This window comes from Piliocolobus tephrosceles, chromosome 6 (genome assembly GCF_002776525.5).
Source record: "Piliocolobus tephrosceles isolate RC106 chromosome 6, ASM277652v3, whole genome shotgun sequence".
Lineage (NCBI taxonomy): Eukaryota > Metazoa > Chordata > Mammalia > Primates > Cercopithecidae > Piliocolobus > Piliocolobus tephrosceles.
Window position 1 is genome coordinate 79,646,516 of NC_045439.1, and position 13,310 is coordinate 79,659,825.

The 13,310-nt window shown below is 44.0% G+C and overlaps 1 long non-coding RNA gene across 1 annotated transcript in view; it reads left to right on the forward strand.

Moving 5' to 3' along the window:
• Positions 1–13,310, forward strand: part of LOC111552756 — a 246,961-nt gene that overhangs the window by 942 nt on the left and 232,709 nt on the right. The window lies entirely within an intron of this gene.

Sequence of the window (13,310 nt, forward strand, 5' to 3'; positions counted from 1 at the left end):
AATAACAGACCTCGAGGAACTGGAACTTCAGAACAAGCAGGACTCATAGATCTTCAGTCTAGTGAAGCCACTGCTGTGGCTTCCTGGGTCTGCTCTAATTTGCTCTAACTCCATCTGGAGTGGTTTACTCTTTCCCCTTCTCCTCTGTATACTTTTGTCTGTTTTGCTTTCTGCTGACTCATGCTTCTGCCTCCTTGTAACTCTCATTGCTGAAGCCCTCTTGGCCTTTTCTATAACTCAAGCCTTTTACTATCTTTAGTTTCACCTTCAGTTCCCCTTTCTACCCACCTCCTTCTTTCAGCATGTCTGACTTCAGATTTCCAGGATGAGGTGATTGGACCGGAAAGGGTTTTCTGATGGGCCACACACTCTGAAGTATAACCTACCCACCAGGGTTCCTCTGCAGGATCAGGCTAATCTGTCCCCCATGGAACTTGAGTAGCATAAGTTGCTGTCCAATGTATGAATCAAATTGTGTTCAGATACACAATAGTGGCCCAAGAGTGCCTGGGAGAAGAAGCGGAGTCACATAATGTAACAGTCAACAGTTGCTAAGATTTGTTTAGCATTGTTCTAGGCATTTCACAGATATTATTTCATTTAATCATTATCTCCATTTAGTCAACATTCATTTCTTCACCTCCATATTTATTTAATCATCCCATAAAGTTGTTCTATAATTACCTTCACTTAACATATGAGGAAACTAAGTCTTAGCGGTTCACAAAACTAGTATGTGATGAATTCCCTTCTACCAAGGGGTGTGAGTTGGTCAGCTTGGAAGGAGCTGTGGATGTGGCTGGACCCAGGATTGGCGTGTCCAGTCAACAGCCTTGCTTCCACATGAAGAAGTTTGGAATATATCTCATGACAGTCATTAAGCCATATGTCTGTAAAGGTGGAATGAAATTTAAGATTTGATCTGGTATCAGGCTTTGGGTAAAGAGTTGATTAAAAACTCTAGTGCTAAAAAAATACCCAACAATATATTTCTCGGCTTTCCTGCATAGTTTCCTCTACCAGCATCAGTTTTGACATTGCTTTGGGTGAGAATCAAGGGTCTTCAACAGCTGATTAAAAAAAACCTCAGGAAGTCCACAAGTAGTGACAGTGGTCTTCATGAACAAAGGCTCTGTTTTCAGAGAAGTCTCTCTGTGTTTCCAGGCTGGTGTACAGGTCTGCCCTGGTCATGAGGGGCATGCCAGGCTGGATGCATGAAGCTGAAGAAACTGTCAGCTACTCCTTAGGTGAAACAAAAGGTTTAAGGGACTCTGCAGGAACAGTGAGCCTGATTTATCTTGACAACCTGGAAACAAGGAAGTGGGTGATTATATTTATTTAGACTTTTTTTTTTCTTTTTTTGAGGAATAAGATTCAGTACTACTGGGCCAGGCACCGTGGCTCACACCTGTAATCCCAGCACTTTGGGAGGCTGAGGCGGGCGGATCATGAGGTCAGGAGATCGAGACCATCCTGGCTAACATGGTGAAATCCCGTCTCCACTAAAAATACAAAAAAAAAAAAAAAAAAAAAAAAAACCCAGCTGGGCATGGTGGTGGGTGCCTGTAGTCCCAGCTACTTGGGAGGCTGAGGCAGGAGAATGGCGTGGACCCGGGAGGCGGAGCTTGCAGTGAGCTGAGATGGTGCTACTGCACTCCAGCCTGGGCAACAGAGTGAGACTCCATCTCAAAAAAAAAAAAAAAAAAAAAAAAGGAAGAAAATTTAAAAAAATAAAGAAGACTCAGTACTACTATTTCTTGCGAAGAGGAAGAACCACAGGGAGAGGAGACTGTTTTGGCTTAACCTTCCTCATATACAAAGGCTTAAGTTGGCCAATGCAGCCTTAAAAAGTCCGCAGGAGGACTGCCGGGGGGGAGGAGGGAAGGTAAACATGGACCCTACACCTGGCCTCTCATTGTGCCTCCCTGTCAGTGATTCAACACATCATTTTCTTGCCGGAAACAAAAGAGATTCCGTGAGTACCTTGAGTCTAGGATCTGAGCATAAGATGTGACAAATGTAGTTACCCACCATTAGCCTTATTTATTGCTCCATCACAGAGAAAAGGATAAGATACTCTCTTATCCTTATCTCTAAGTCTTCTCTAAGAAGACTTGGCTGCACTTGGCTGCAGTCCTCCTGAGATTGTGTGGCAGTGGGCTGTTAGAAAAGTGTCCTGGACTGAAGGACCCAGCTTCTTTCCATCTAGTCTCAGCCTCTCACCACATCTCTGTGCCTGTTTCATGTCTGTGAAATGAGGCTTCTAGACTCAGTCTCTAAATTCTCTTTCAGTGCTCTGTGGAAATACAGAGAGACTTTCTCCGAAATGGAGGGTCGAGGCAGCCCAAATCCCCAGAAGGAAAATTAGAGATGCAGCAGGGGAGGAGGAGAGCACTGTTAAGTCCTAGTTTCAGTTATATTTCAATTTAGACTTTGGATGGCTATTGCAGAAAGCTTTTAAAATGTGCATGTGTGCGTGTTTGTGAGTGTGTGTATGTGTAGTGTGTGTGTGTGTGTGTGTGTGTGTGTGTGTATATATATATAAATAAAATATTCTGCTCATAATTTCCTATTGGAGCTGCCAATAAGCCTGTCTCAGCATTACATTGAGGCCCCCCTTTACAGACCACACTGGTTCCTGGCATTCTTATAGTGCATTCTAGTACATACATACATAGTACATCTAAGTCTGGCTGAAGCATGTGAGGCCACCTTCCAGCTGAGGAGAAGAAAAATGACAAACTTATAGAGCTTGCAAAAGTCCTTTCAAGGTTCTTGCCTTCCCTGTTTTAGAGTCTCTGGCTTCCTCTGGATATGTAATTGGAAACACAGTAGGCCTCCGTCTTCTGTTCACTGACCTTCTCCATCCAGCCTCCATTGAGCCAATGGGCATGTGGTCCCTTCCTCCAGGAGGAGAGAGAAGACAATTCAAGCGTAAATATAACTTCTTCTTATGTGACCTGCACTTTACTGGGCCCTTTCCTAAGTCAGGAATTTTCTTTCCCTTCCTCTCCTCATTATTATGTTGAGCAGAAACATAGCCAGCAAACCAAAGAGCTTATGTGCTGTCTTCAGGCAGGTGAGAGAAAAGAAACTGCATAGATTTGCCTGTTCCATGGTAAAACAAGGAGTAAGAAAACTCAGGGGAAATAAGGAGAAAGAGCAAAGGAAATGAATGGGTAGTTGAAACCCTGAGACCTACCAGAGAAATATACTTAAGTCCTCTGCAGGGACTGGAAGTGGTTCCAGTTAAGTGTGCAGCATCAGGAGGCTTCCTTTGGATTTTCATAGAAATAATAGCACCCTTCTCTCATTGTCAATATTACATGAAATTTCTATATCTAGTTAATTTTCTTGGTATAGAAACACAAAGAAAGGAAAATAGTAAGGAATATGACTGTTGCCTTTTGCTCTGCTCTCCTCTCTGGAGGTCTGCAGTGGTCCTGGAAGATGCAAATGTTGATTTACACACCCTTCTCCTCTGTCGCTGTAAGCTTTCACTCAACTAGAGAGCAAACTTAAGGTTTCTTGGAAGGGTGAAGTATGCTCATGGAGACTCAGACGCAGCTCACCTAAAGTAGACTTTACTGGTGATCACTAGTATTTCTCAATTTCTTTTTTCCTAAGACTGTGAACAAGCCTCAGGTTGGAATGAAGGTCACAGAATCAGGACAGCTTGGATTGCCGAATCACCTCATGGAGGACACCTCCCTGAGAGTTACTGATACCCACAAAAGACTTGGTGTGAGATATTGATGTTTCATGCACGAAGTCACTGAGGAGATATTGGTATTGCTTGTTACTGCAGCAACCTAGCAAATCCTGACTGATTTGCAGACTCAGTCTAAGACAGTTTCTCAAATTTATATGCACAACAAGATCACCTTAGGTGTATTTTAAAATCTCATTTACAAAGCTCCTGGTCAGGTAGATCTGGGGTGAGGCTCAGGAATCTGCATTTTGATTATTCATTAAATGACTCACAGAAACTCCAGTCTAACATATCTGTGAATCTACTATTTTGTGAGGACCGCACATGGGGAAACATTCTTCAAGTGTTGAAAGTTGAAGAGGTTAATTTAGATTGCTTGCTGTTGGAGTTAAGTTGCATTCTTCCTTCACTTGAAAGGCCTCAGTTACTTTCTTAATCACCTGAAGCATAACAATATGGGGGGTGGGTTTACCAGTGAAGGAATGCCCATGTTAACCAAGATCACAAGGACAATGAGTGAGACCTACCTCATAAGTATGTTCTGGGGATTTAGGGAAATAATTCCATAGAATCCATACATCATTTATCCCCCTGTCTGGAACAAGAAAGGTAGTTACTTTAAAAAGAAAAACAAAAACTAAGTTTCATGTTTCATTTTAGTAAAAACAAATAGTTATGGATTACCTTCTCAGTGCCAGGCACAGTTAGAGACAGCAGCCTACACCTGTCTTAGCTGTCAGAGCGGAGTCCAGCAGGGAGCTGAGCTGTGCATGTGCAGAAATAACTACAGTACAAAGCTGTGCATGATAAGGACTGTGAGAACTGTAAACCCAGAGTACTATGGGAGTTCAGAGAAGGGAGAGATTTCAATTTTCTTTGAATATTGACTTGCTACTGCATAGTAACTGTAATATCTTCTAAGAATGACAGCCAGGCGTTTCTCATAGGGCTAATGAATCACTCCATTTAGCTGTGACAACAGCAAGGCAAAGAAATATCTTCAAGGGCCCAGACGTTATTTTTCCAGCCTTGTCCCGGGGATATAATGTGCTTAGAAGTTATGACAAATTAGCTGCTTGTGGCAAATCTACATGAGCCCTTTTATAAAAATGGAAGTTTGGGCCTGAGTTAATGGGTTTTTATTGACAAGGGAAATAAAGCTGGATAGGGAGGGTAGAGCCTGGCTAGGAGGACTTTGAAAACCAGCAGAAGAGTTTAGCTTTGACTACGGAAGCCCAGGGATCAGCAACTGTTCAAAAGGCATGGGCCAAATCTTGTTTAGTCACACGCCATTGCGAAACTTCAGTGTCTAACCATGATTTTACGTACAAAGGCAGAGGGCGAAGTCACTGAAGTATTGCCCAGAACAAAGAGAAGGAAGTAAAACTGAAATAATCTTAAACCACAGTGAAACAATAGATGTGAGACGCAATGCTATGCTATTTTTTAATAGTGCTAATTGTTATCTTCCCAATATTGTTTTCTTAGAAGGGAACATGCCTTAATTTGCCGCGTTTATGCTTCTCCATACACGAGTTACATTTGGAATGGCTGGCCTATGAGTTCTTTCTGTGCCTTTGGAAGGAAGAAGCCATCCCTAAAGTCAGGGTTTTTGGGAAGCAGAGCCCTGTTTTGGCAGACACATGTGTCCATATGTCCAGACAGTCTCTTCTGGTCAAAAAAACATAGCTGCCCTCAAATGACCTCAAATCCTGGGTGTTCTGTGATCAGGATGCCTGGGCCCAGAGACCTGAGGAAATCAAGTGATCTGGAAGAGAAGCGGCAGGACTTTGGGTCTTCCAGACCCAGAGTGGCTATTGTCCTTGTTGCAGTTCCTGGGTCTTCACACTTACTGCCCCCATTAATGAGACTCAGCTGCCTTCCCAGTACCGGCTTTCTTCTCACTCTACAAGGAATCTCCCTCACATTTCATCTGCCTTTCCTCTGCTTATTCAGGTTTACTGCCTCTTCATAACTTGGCTTTTCATGGTCCACAATGGCCCCTCACGTATTGTCCTTTTTTTTTTTTTTTTTTTTTTTTTTTCCTGAGATGAAGTCTCTCTCTCTTGCCCGGGCTGGAGTGCAGTGGCGTGATCTTGGCTCACTGCAACCTCCACCTCCCAGATTCAAGTGATTCTCCTGCCTCGGCCTCCTAAGTAGCTGGGACTACAGGCATGTGCCACCACACCCGGCCAATTTTTTAATATTTTTTAGCAGAGACGGGGTTTCACCATATTGGCCAGGCTTGTCTTGAACTCCTGACCTCATGATCTGTCCTCCTCAGCCTCCCAAAGTGCTGGGATTATAAGCATGAGCCGCCGTGCCCAGCCACATCTTATCTTATAGCATGACTTTTCCTGCCAGCTTATATCTGCTTTATTTATTTGTATTTATTTTCAATTTCAGTGCCCCAAAGAGAAAATCTGATTGAACCAGCCTGTTGCATTTTGTACCAAGTCATTTTTTCTTGGTAGCTGTGGGTCACTGGGGAGTTCATGGATTGACTCCCACGGGTCATGCGCCACAGATGCCAGCTCTGGGCCCTGTGAGAGGGAAGAGGAGGCTCAGTCCCATGTGGTTACCACAAGGTGTGCTCCAGCACGGCTGTGGGCAGGCAGACACCTGCCCCCAAAATGTGAGTGCACTGAAGATGAGAAGCATATTCTGCTGGGTTCTGTCACTCATATGTTGCCCCAGCCTCTCTTCCAGGCAGTAGGGTTGGGGGTCAAGGTTCCAAGTCCTAGGAGTGGTGGCTCTAGAAAGCTCTGACCTGTTTTCTGCCTATCCTGCAGGTCAGTAGTCATAGCAGATGCTTGTGCCAGATTCACAACGACCTCTCCTTACTTGGGCAGGGCATGGCAGGTCAATTTAAATAAATTTGTCATGAAAATGACATAACAAAAGAGACGAGAGGTGAAGGATTGTCTTTCACAGGGCTCCCTCTGTTGTTCCACATCTAAGGTGTGAGTGCTGTAGGTGGTGGTTGGGTTAAAGTGGCTGCTCCTCATGCTTGATGAGTCAGGGACTTTGTAGCAGGCAGCGTACTTGGCAGCAAGGCCCTAACCCCAATTCCGAGTGATTTAATTCTGGCTGTTTGAAAAGATATGATCAAACGCTAGCAGGAAGCACTGAGACTTTCTGGGAAGCTTCAGAAGCTGTGTCTCCAGTTGTAATCGAATCGGTCAGAGAAGACTCTTCTCTCACTGCCAGCGGGCATCAGGGCAGGACTTGCTCCAGGGCACCACAGTCCTCAACTCTGATGCTAAAACTGCAGCATAGACATAGCTGCTGCCACTGTTTGTTAAAATGACCTCGCCAAGGCCCAGGCTTTTTCCAGTTTAAAGTTGAGGGTGGTATAGTCAGATGGTGGGTCCTAGATTCCATGCCCAGACTATAGCTGCAGGCAAGACTAGCAGTTCAACTCTCTGGCACTTTCAGCAATGAACTCTGCTTCTTAAGATGGAGGATTCCTCAACTTTGGAAATGGGGTTCAGATGCTGGACAGTAAAGTAAATGAGAAGGCCTGTCTCCTGAACCCTGTTTGTTCTTGAAGCTTGGGAGCAATGTAAGGAAAGCAATGTTTTAGGGACGGTGGTTTGACCAAGAGAGTCTCAAATCAGAGGGGCTGCCTGAGGATGGTAGGAATGTTTTTCGGAGCTTACCAACTTACTGAAGGAGATCTGATTACCTTATCGTCATGTCTCACTAAAAGAAGAGAACTGTAGGTCTGATACAGTTAATACTTTCTAAGTAGCTTCTTTTTTTTCTTTTTTTCTTTTTTAGAGTAAGCTGAGATAGACCAATAAGCACATGGACAGATTCACAGCCAGACAGATGCATCTAGAGGGCAGGAGGTGGTTTTGTTCAGTAGTGGAAGAGAACTTTGGCTCTGGAGCTTGAGTCTGAAACCCATTGTACTATATATATCACATGCTAACTATGAAAATTTAGGTAGGTGAATTCACCTCTAAGTCTCAAATTTGTTACCTATGAAATGGGATTCATAACACCTATTGTATAGCATTACGGTGGGAGTTAAATGCATAAAATCTCTTAGTAGATTGGCTGTTCCAAAGCAGATTGCCAGTATACGCCAGGCATTAATAGTAATGTTCTACATGAGGTCATAAGGCTGGACTATTTGGTGGCCAAGGAAGTGAGGGAGGGAGAGTGAATGTGAGAGCAACGGGAAAGATAGAGCAGCAAGGACTCTGTGACAGATGGGGCAAAGGGGACAGGAGAGAATGAATGGTCAGAGAAAGCTCCATGATTTATTGATAAATCACCTTTTTCATTTGGTTCTTGGCATTAGGTTACTTTTATTTGAGCCGGGCATTGTTTTAGATAAAAGGAAGAGAATAACTGAGATTCTGTTCTGATGCAATGAAATTTCTGAGAAGTAAAAAAATGACTGGGTACATCCACATAGGGAAGCTGGAGAAAAGAGCAACTTGTTCTCCTCCTCCTCCTCCTCCTCCTCCTCCTCCTCTTCCTCCTCTTCCTCTTCTTCCCCTTCTTCCTCCTTCTCCTTCTTTTTCTCCCTGCCATCTTCCTCCCTGTTCTCTTCTTTATAAAAAGACACAGTTGAAAACATAAAGGAAAATTTTACACTGGACTTTTTACTAGTCAGAGAGCCTGATCCTAAATCAGATCTCACTGCTTTAAATCCATTTTAGAAGGAGATAAGATATAAATTGCCAATAAATAAATAATTGAGTCAATTCATCCTGCCTTAGGAATTGATTCCTTCACCAGCAAAAAGAGATCAATAAGAACTGGCCCTAACTCTAAGATTTTACCTGAGTGGCCAGTCCCTGGATTGAAAGTCTCTACTGTGTCATTCTCAAGGAGCTTCAGAGTCCTGCACATTTTAGCATACTATTGCCAGGAGAGGCAGTGGTTGCTAAACGCACATACTAACAGCAGTAGATGTGATTTTCCATTAGCATTTAGTCGCACCCAGCAGAAGGGTAGCCAGGGAATAAAAGATAGAATTTATAGATAATCTTAAGAAGCCTCAAATTATTTAATGCCTTGCTACTCACAGTGTAGTACAGGAACCAGAAGTATCGGCAAGCCCCGGGAGCTTGGTAGAAATGCAGAGGCTCAGGCCCCACTATATCAGAGCTATTAATTCAGAATTTGCATTTCACCAAGATCCCCCAGCAATATGGGGTATCATCATATTTTGAGAAGCATTGGCTAAAGGCAGGCAACGAAGAGAGAGGTGAGTTTTATGGAAGTGGGGAGATGAGACCCTGAGAATGTAGAAGAAAAACAAATAATAATTTTCCCTAGAGCTGGTTTGAGAATGGTGTTTAGAATACTCATGACAAACTCCCTTGCAGAGTAAAGGCAGTAAGAATCTTCACAAAGTTCTCTGAAGCCCGTAAGCATCATGCCAGCTCAGCTCCAGGTGCAGAGCAGCCTGCGGATGACAGGCTTACTGAGCTGAGTGTTGCGGAGCGCTCATCCTCTTCCTTTAAATTGGAAACAGATTGCACTGCTGTAGGCAGTGTCATTGAGAAGGTGGTAACTGCCTGTTCCATCCCCAAAGTCATCCAGGGTCAAACTGGACTCAACCTCAGCCACTCTGGCTGGGATTTCAAGTCCTCATATGAAGTAATCTTCTAGTCAAGACCCTTTCTCCATTAAAAAAAAAATTAAAAAATCTCCACGTCAGTGATTCTCAAAGCATCATCCCCAGGCCAGTGGCCTAGGGATTACCTGGGAACTTGTCAGAACTATAAAAATCTCAGGTCCTACCCCAGATCTATTGAATCACAAATTCCGAGGCCAAGCCCAGCAAACTGTATTTAAACAAGCCTTCCAGGAGGTTCTGATACCAGCTAAAATTTCAGAATCAGCATGTCCTATGTCATTTAAAAAAATGTAAATGGAAGTGAAACAAATTGTTTGTGGCTTGCCTTTCTAGGTGACAGTAATGTAGGGTTTTCTTCTTTGAGAGGCATTGTATTTCTGTCTTATCAGTAATAAAGAAAAAAAAGTCAATTCTTGATATTTTACATTTATTTGTTTATTATTTATTTACTGGAGATGGGGTCCTCCAGGCTGGGGTGCAGTGGCACCTCAGCTCACTGCAACCTCTGCCTCCTGGGCTTAAGCGATTCTCTCACCTCAGCCTTCCAAGTAGCTGGGTGGGACTACAGGTGCACACCACCATGCCCGTCTGATTTTTGTATTTATTTGTAAAGTTGGGGTTTTGCCATGTTGCCCAGGTTGGTCTTGAACTCCTGGACTCAAATGATCCACCCGCCTTGGCCTCTCAAAGTGCTGGGATTACAGGCAGGAGCCACTGCACCTGGCCATTTCTCTATATTTTAGAGTAGTTTTGCAAGTAGTGTTCTCTTTTCCTATGGCGCAGACACCTGCCCTTGTGAAGAACACAGAGCATGTGCTCAATCCCTAGTCTCCATCATGGCGGTCAAGGAAACCGTCCCCAGCCACTCAGCTGTTGGATCCAAAAGAGTCAGGGTGATGGCATTTTTGCATTTTTCAGGATATAGCCAATGCAGAAATTCTGTAAGGTCGTACTAAAAAGGGCCATTTCCCCATTAAGGGAACTATTTTCTGTCATGTCCTCTAAAGTACTGGAGTGCTATTAGAGGCCTGTTGGAGTGACTGGAGATGTGGGAGATCTTGGTCTACTTTGTGCTTGTTTGCCAAGTTCCTTTTTATTATGGCTCCGTGAAGCTAGAGTGTCTCCAGCCCCTTCCAAAGAGAGGCTGAGTACCTGAGCCTGCCTTCTGGTTTGCCTCTGCTTGACATTTGAGAGGCTCCACAAGGCCCTTGGGGTTGGGGTTGGAGGCGGGGCTCTACTTTAAGAGACAGTACTGTCGATCTTTTGAAGACATTAGTATGCCTTTGCTGCTGCCATTATAGTCACCTTAATGTCCTGCCTTATCACCAGTCCCCCCCAAATCCTGCTGCCAAGAGTCTACTGTCATAAGTGCATATTTGATCTGGCGTGGAAAGCAGGAAGGAGTCAAGTGGGTAGAAAGCAGGGCAGGTTGGTAGGCAGCCCTCCCCACACTGTGGGTCTGTGTGGCTTTGGGTTCTAGCGCACGCCTGAAAGGCAGTCTCGGAGAAGCTGCCTTATGTTGAGGGAAGAACACTGAACTGGGATGAGAAGATGTGAGTTCTGGCCCCAGACCTGGTTTGTTTTCCACATAAGTATGGGTAAGTCACTGAAGCTCTTGAATCTCATTTTCCTCCTCCACTAAATGGAAATACTAATCCCTGCCCTCCCTGCTTCACAGAGGTGTTGCCGGCCTTCCGTGAGGTGTGCTGCTGAAAGTAACCAGCATCTGGGAAGGGCTGGGAGTGGTGAGGGGCATTATGCTTCCCCCCATTCGTGTGGTCCCCACCCTCTACCCCTAGGAGAGAATTCTGCACCCCCTCTTGGGTGGGAACACAGAAAATGTTTCTTGTTTCAGGGGACCTCACAAGATTCTTGCAACAGGGCAGTGATTCTTTAACAGTGCCTTTGTATGCCTGGACTCAGAGCCACCCAGAGGAGCCACAGGAGGGTCCCTCACCCTCTGCGCCCACGAGACGCTGCTGCCAGTGCCCCCTTCCACCCAATGCACTAAGTCGATGAAGACAGTCTCTGTTCTCAGGCACATATCTGCCCTCCATGAGGCTGAATAGAGCCCATTCTCCCTCTTCCATACCTTTCATCTCAAAGGATTCCTGAGCACACAATCCACTTTACAGCCTAGTCCTCTGCCACTAGATAATAAAGGGTCTTTCACTGATCTGCACTGTTGAAATGCCACCACCTCCACTATGCAGCTGCCAGGCAGCTGTTCTAGGCTGTACAGAAAGCATCTCTCAATCCTAGGTCATTTGGAATGTCATAGCCTGAGGAGAGTTCAGAAGGACAATATCGAGGTCTACAAGTTATAGAAAAAGTGTGGACTTTTGCAAAATGCACACACAAACCAAAACCAGCTTCCCAACCAATCCTCAGAAAACCAGACTGAATCCATTAAAATGATGTTGGTTTGTTTCGCAACAAAGAACCAGCTTTGACCCTGTCCATTTTTTTGTCCTACTCGAAGTGGTCTCTTTACCATAAACAAATGGGCCTCTTAAAGCGACAGTTGTATAAATAAAACTTGAGAGTGGTAAGATAAACTTTACTTGGTCCTGTTGCCAAATAACTATAGATATTAGTGTGTTTTGCCTAATTCAGGTCAACGAAGGCCTTGCTATGTGCCGGAGCTGGTTAGCAGCTGGGAGGCGAACATGAATTGTAGTTTCTGACCTCAGTGTCTGGTAGAACTACTGGGTGTAGAGACGCTGTACAAACACATTCATATGTTCCCATTTCCTATGTAAAAGAAAAGGGCTTGGGGTAGTGTCAGATCCCTGACTCTTTTTCATAACAGACGGCGCTCTCTACAGAGCACCCTTCTAGAGCAGCTTTGGCAACCAAGGGACAGACACCTCAGTCTGTTCTAAGCTTTCTCCTTCCTATTGAAAGGAAATCCAGGACAAATTCAGGGAAGTTTTCAATAATTACTCATCAACAATCTTATAGTCACAATACTAAAAATGACTGTTGACATTTTGGTTGATTTTCTAGTACTAGCTACATCTGCGCATAACTTTTATTAAGTTTTCTTTAAAAGGATGATTCAACTTTTTGGTCAATGTGGTTTAGATTTTATTTTATTTTTTAACTGCTCAAATACATGACCCATAACAGAGGAAATCTGAAGAGTAACTGTTGCACTGATCTACCCAGGTGGGCCTAATATAATTCTTAGAATTTCTCACCACCTCACCTCTTTCATGTTTGCTGTTTTTTTGTTTTGTTTATTGTGGGTTTTAGCCCTTTTTAAGTCAATATAACTGTTTTACATAATCCCTTAGGATTATAATGGGGAAAAGAGGAGAAAAATTGTGGTGGCTTAAAATGTATTCACGTTTGTAGTTTCAGATAACTATATAAAAGTCAATCATCAATAATTTGTTAAACACCAATTTGTGCCAGAGTTGCTCCGGAAACTTGCCAGAAGCGTGAGGGTCAGTATATGAGTTATATAAGCAAAAATGCTCAGCGAGCTCTGGTGAGATGAGATAATCATGGGAACAATTTGAAAATACTCCAATATGATATGTCATTAAGTACTCAATTTTCTGCTATGGACACTGGGGGCAAGGGGATTCAGATAGAAAGAGAAAAATATGGGCCAGGCATGGTGGCTCATGCCTGTAATCCCAGCACTTTGGGAGGCTGGGGCGGAAGGATTGCTTGAGCTCAAGAGTTTGAGAAGAGCCTGGGCAACATGGTGAAACCTCGTATCTGAAGAAAACAAAAAACGAAACAAAAAACAGCAACAATAAATTAGCCAGACCAGGCGTGGTGATGTATGCCTGTCGTCCTAGCTACTTAGGTGGCTGAGGTGGGAGGATCACTTGAGCCTGGGAGGTGGCAACTGCAGTGAGCTGAGATTGTGTCACTGCACACCAGCCTGGGCAACAGAGCTAGACCCTGTCACAGAAAAAAAGAAAGAAAGAAAGAAGGAAGGAAGGAAGGAAGGAAGGAAGGAAGGAAGGAAGGAAGGAA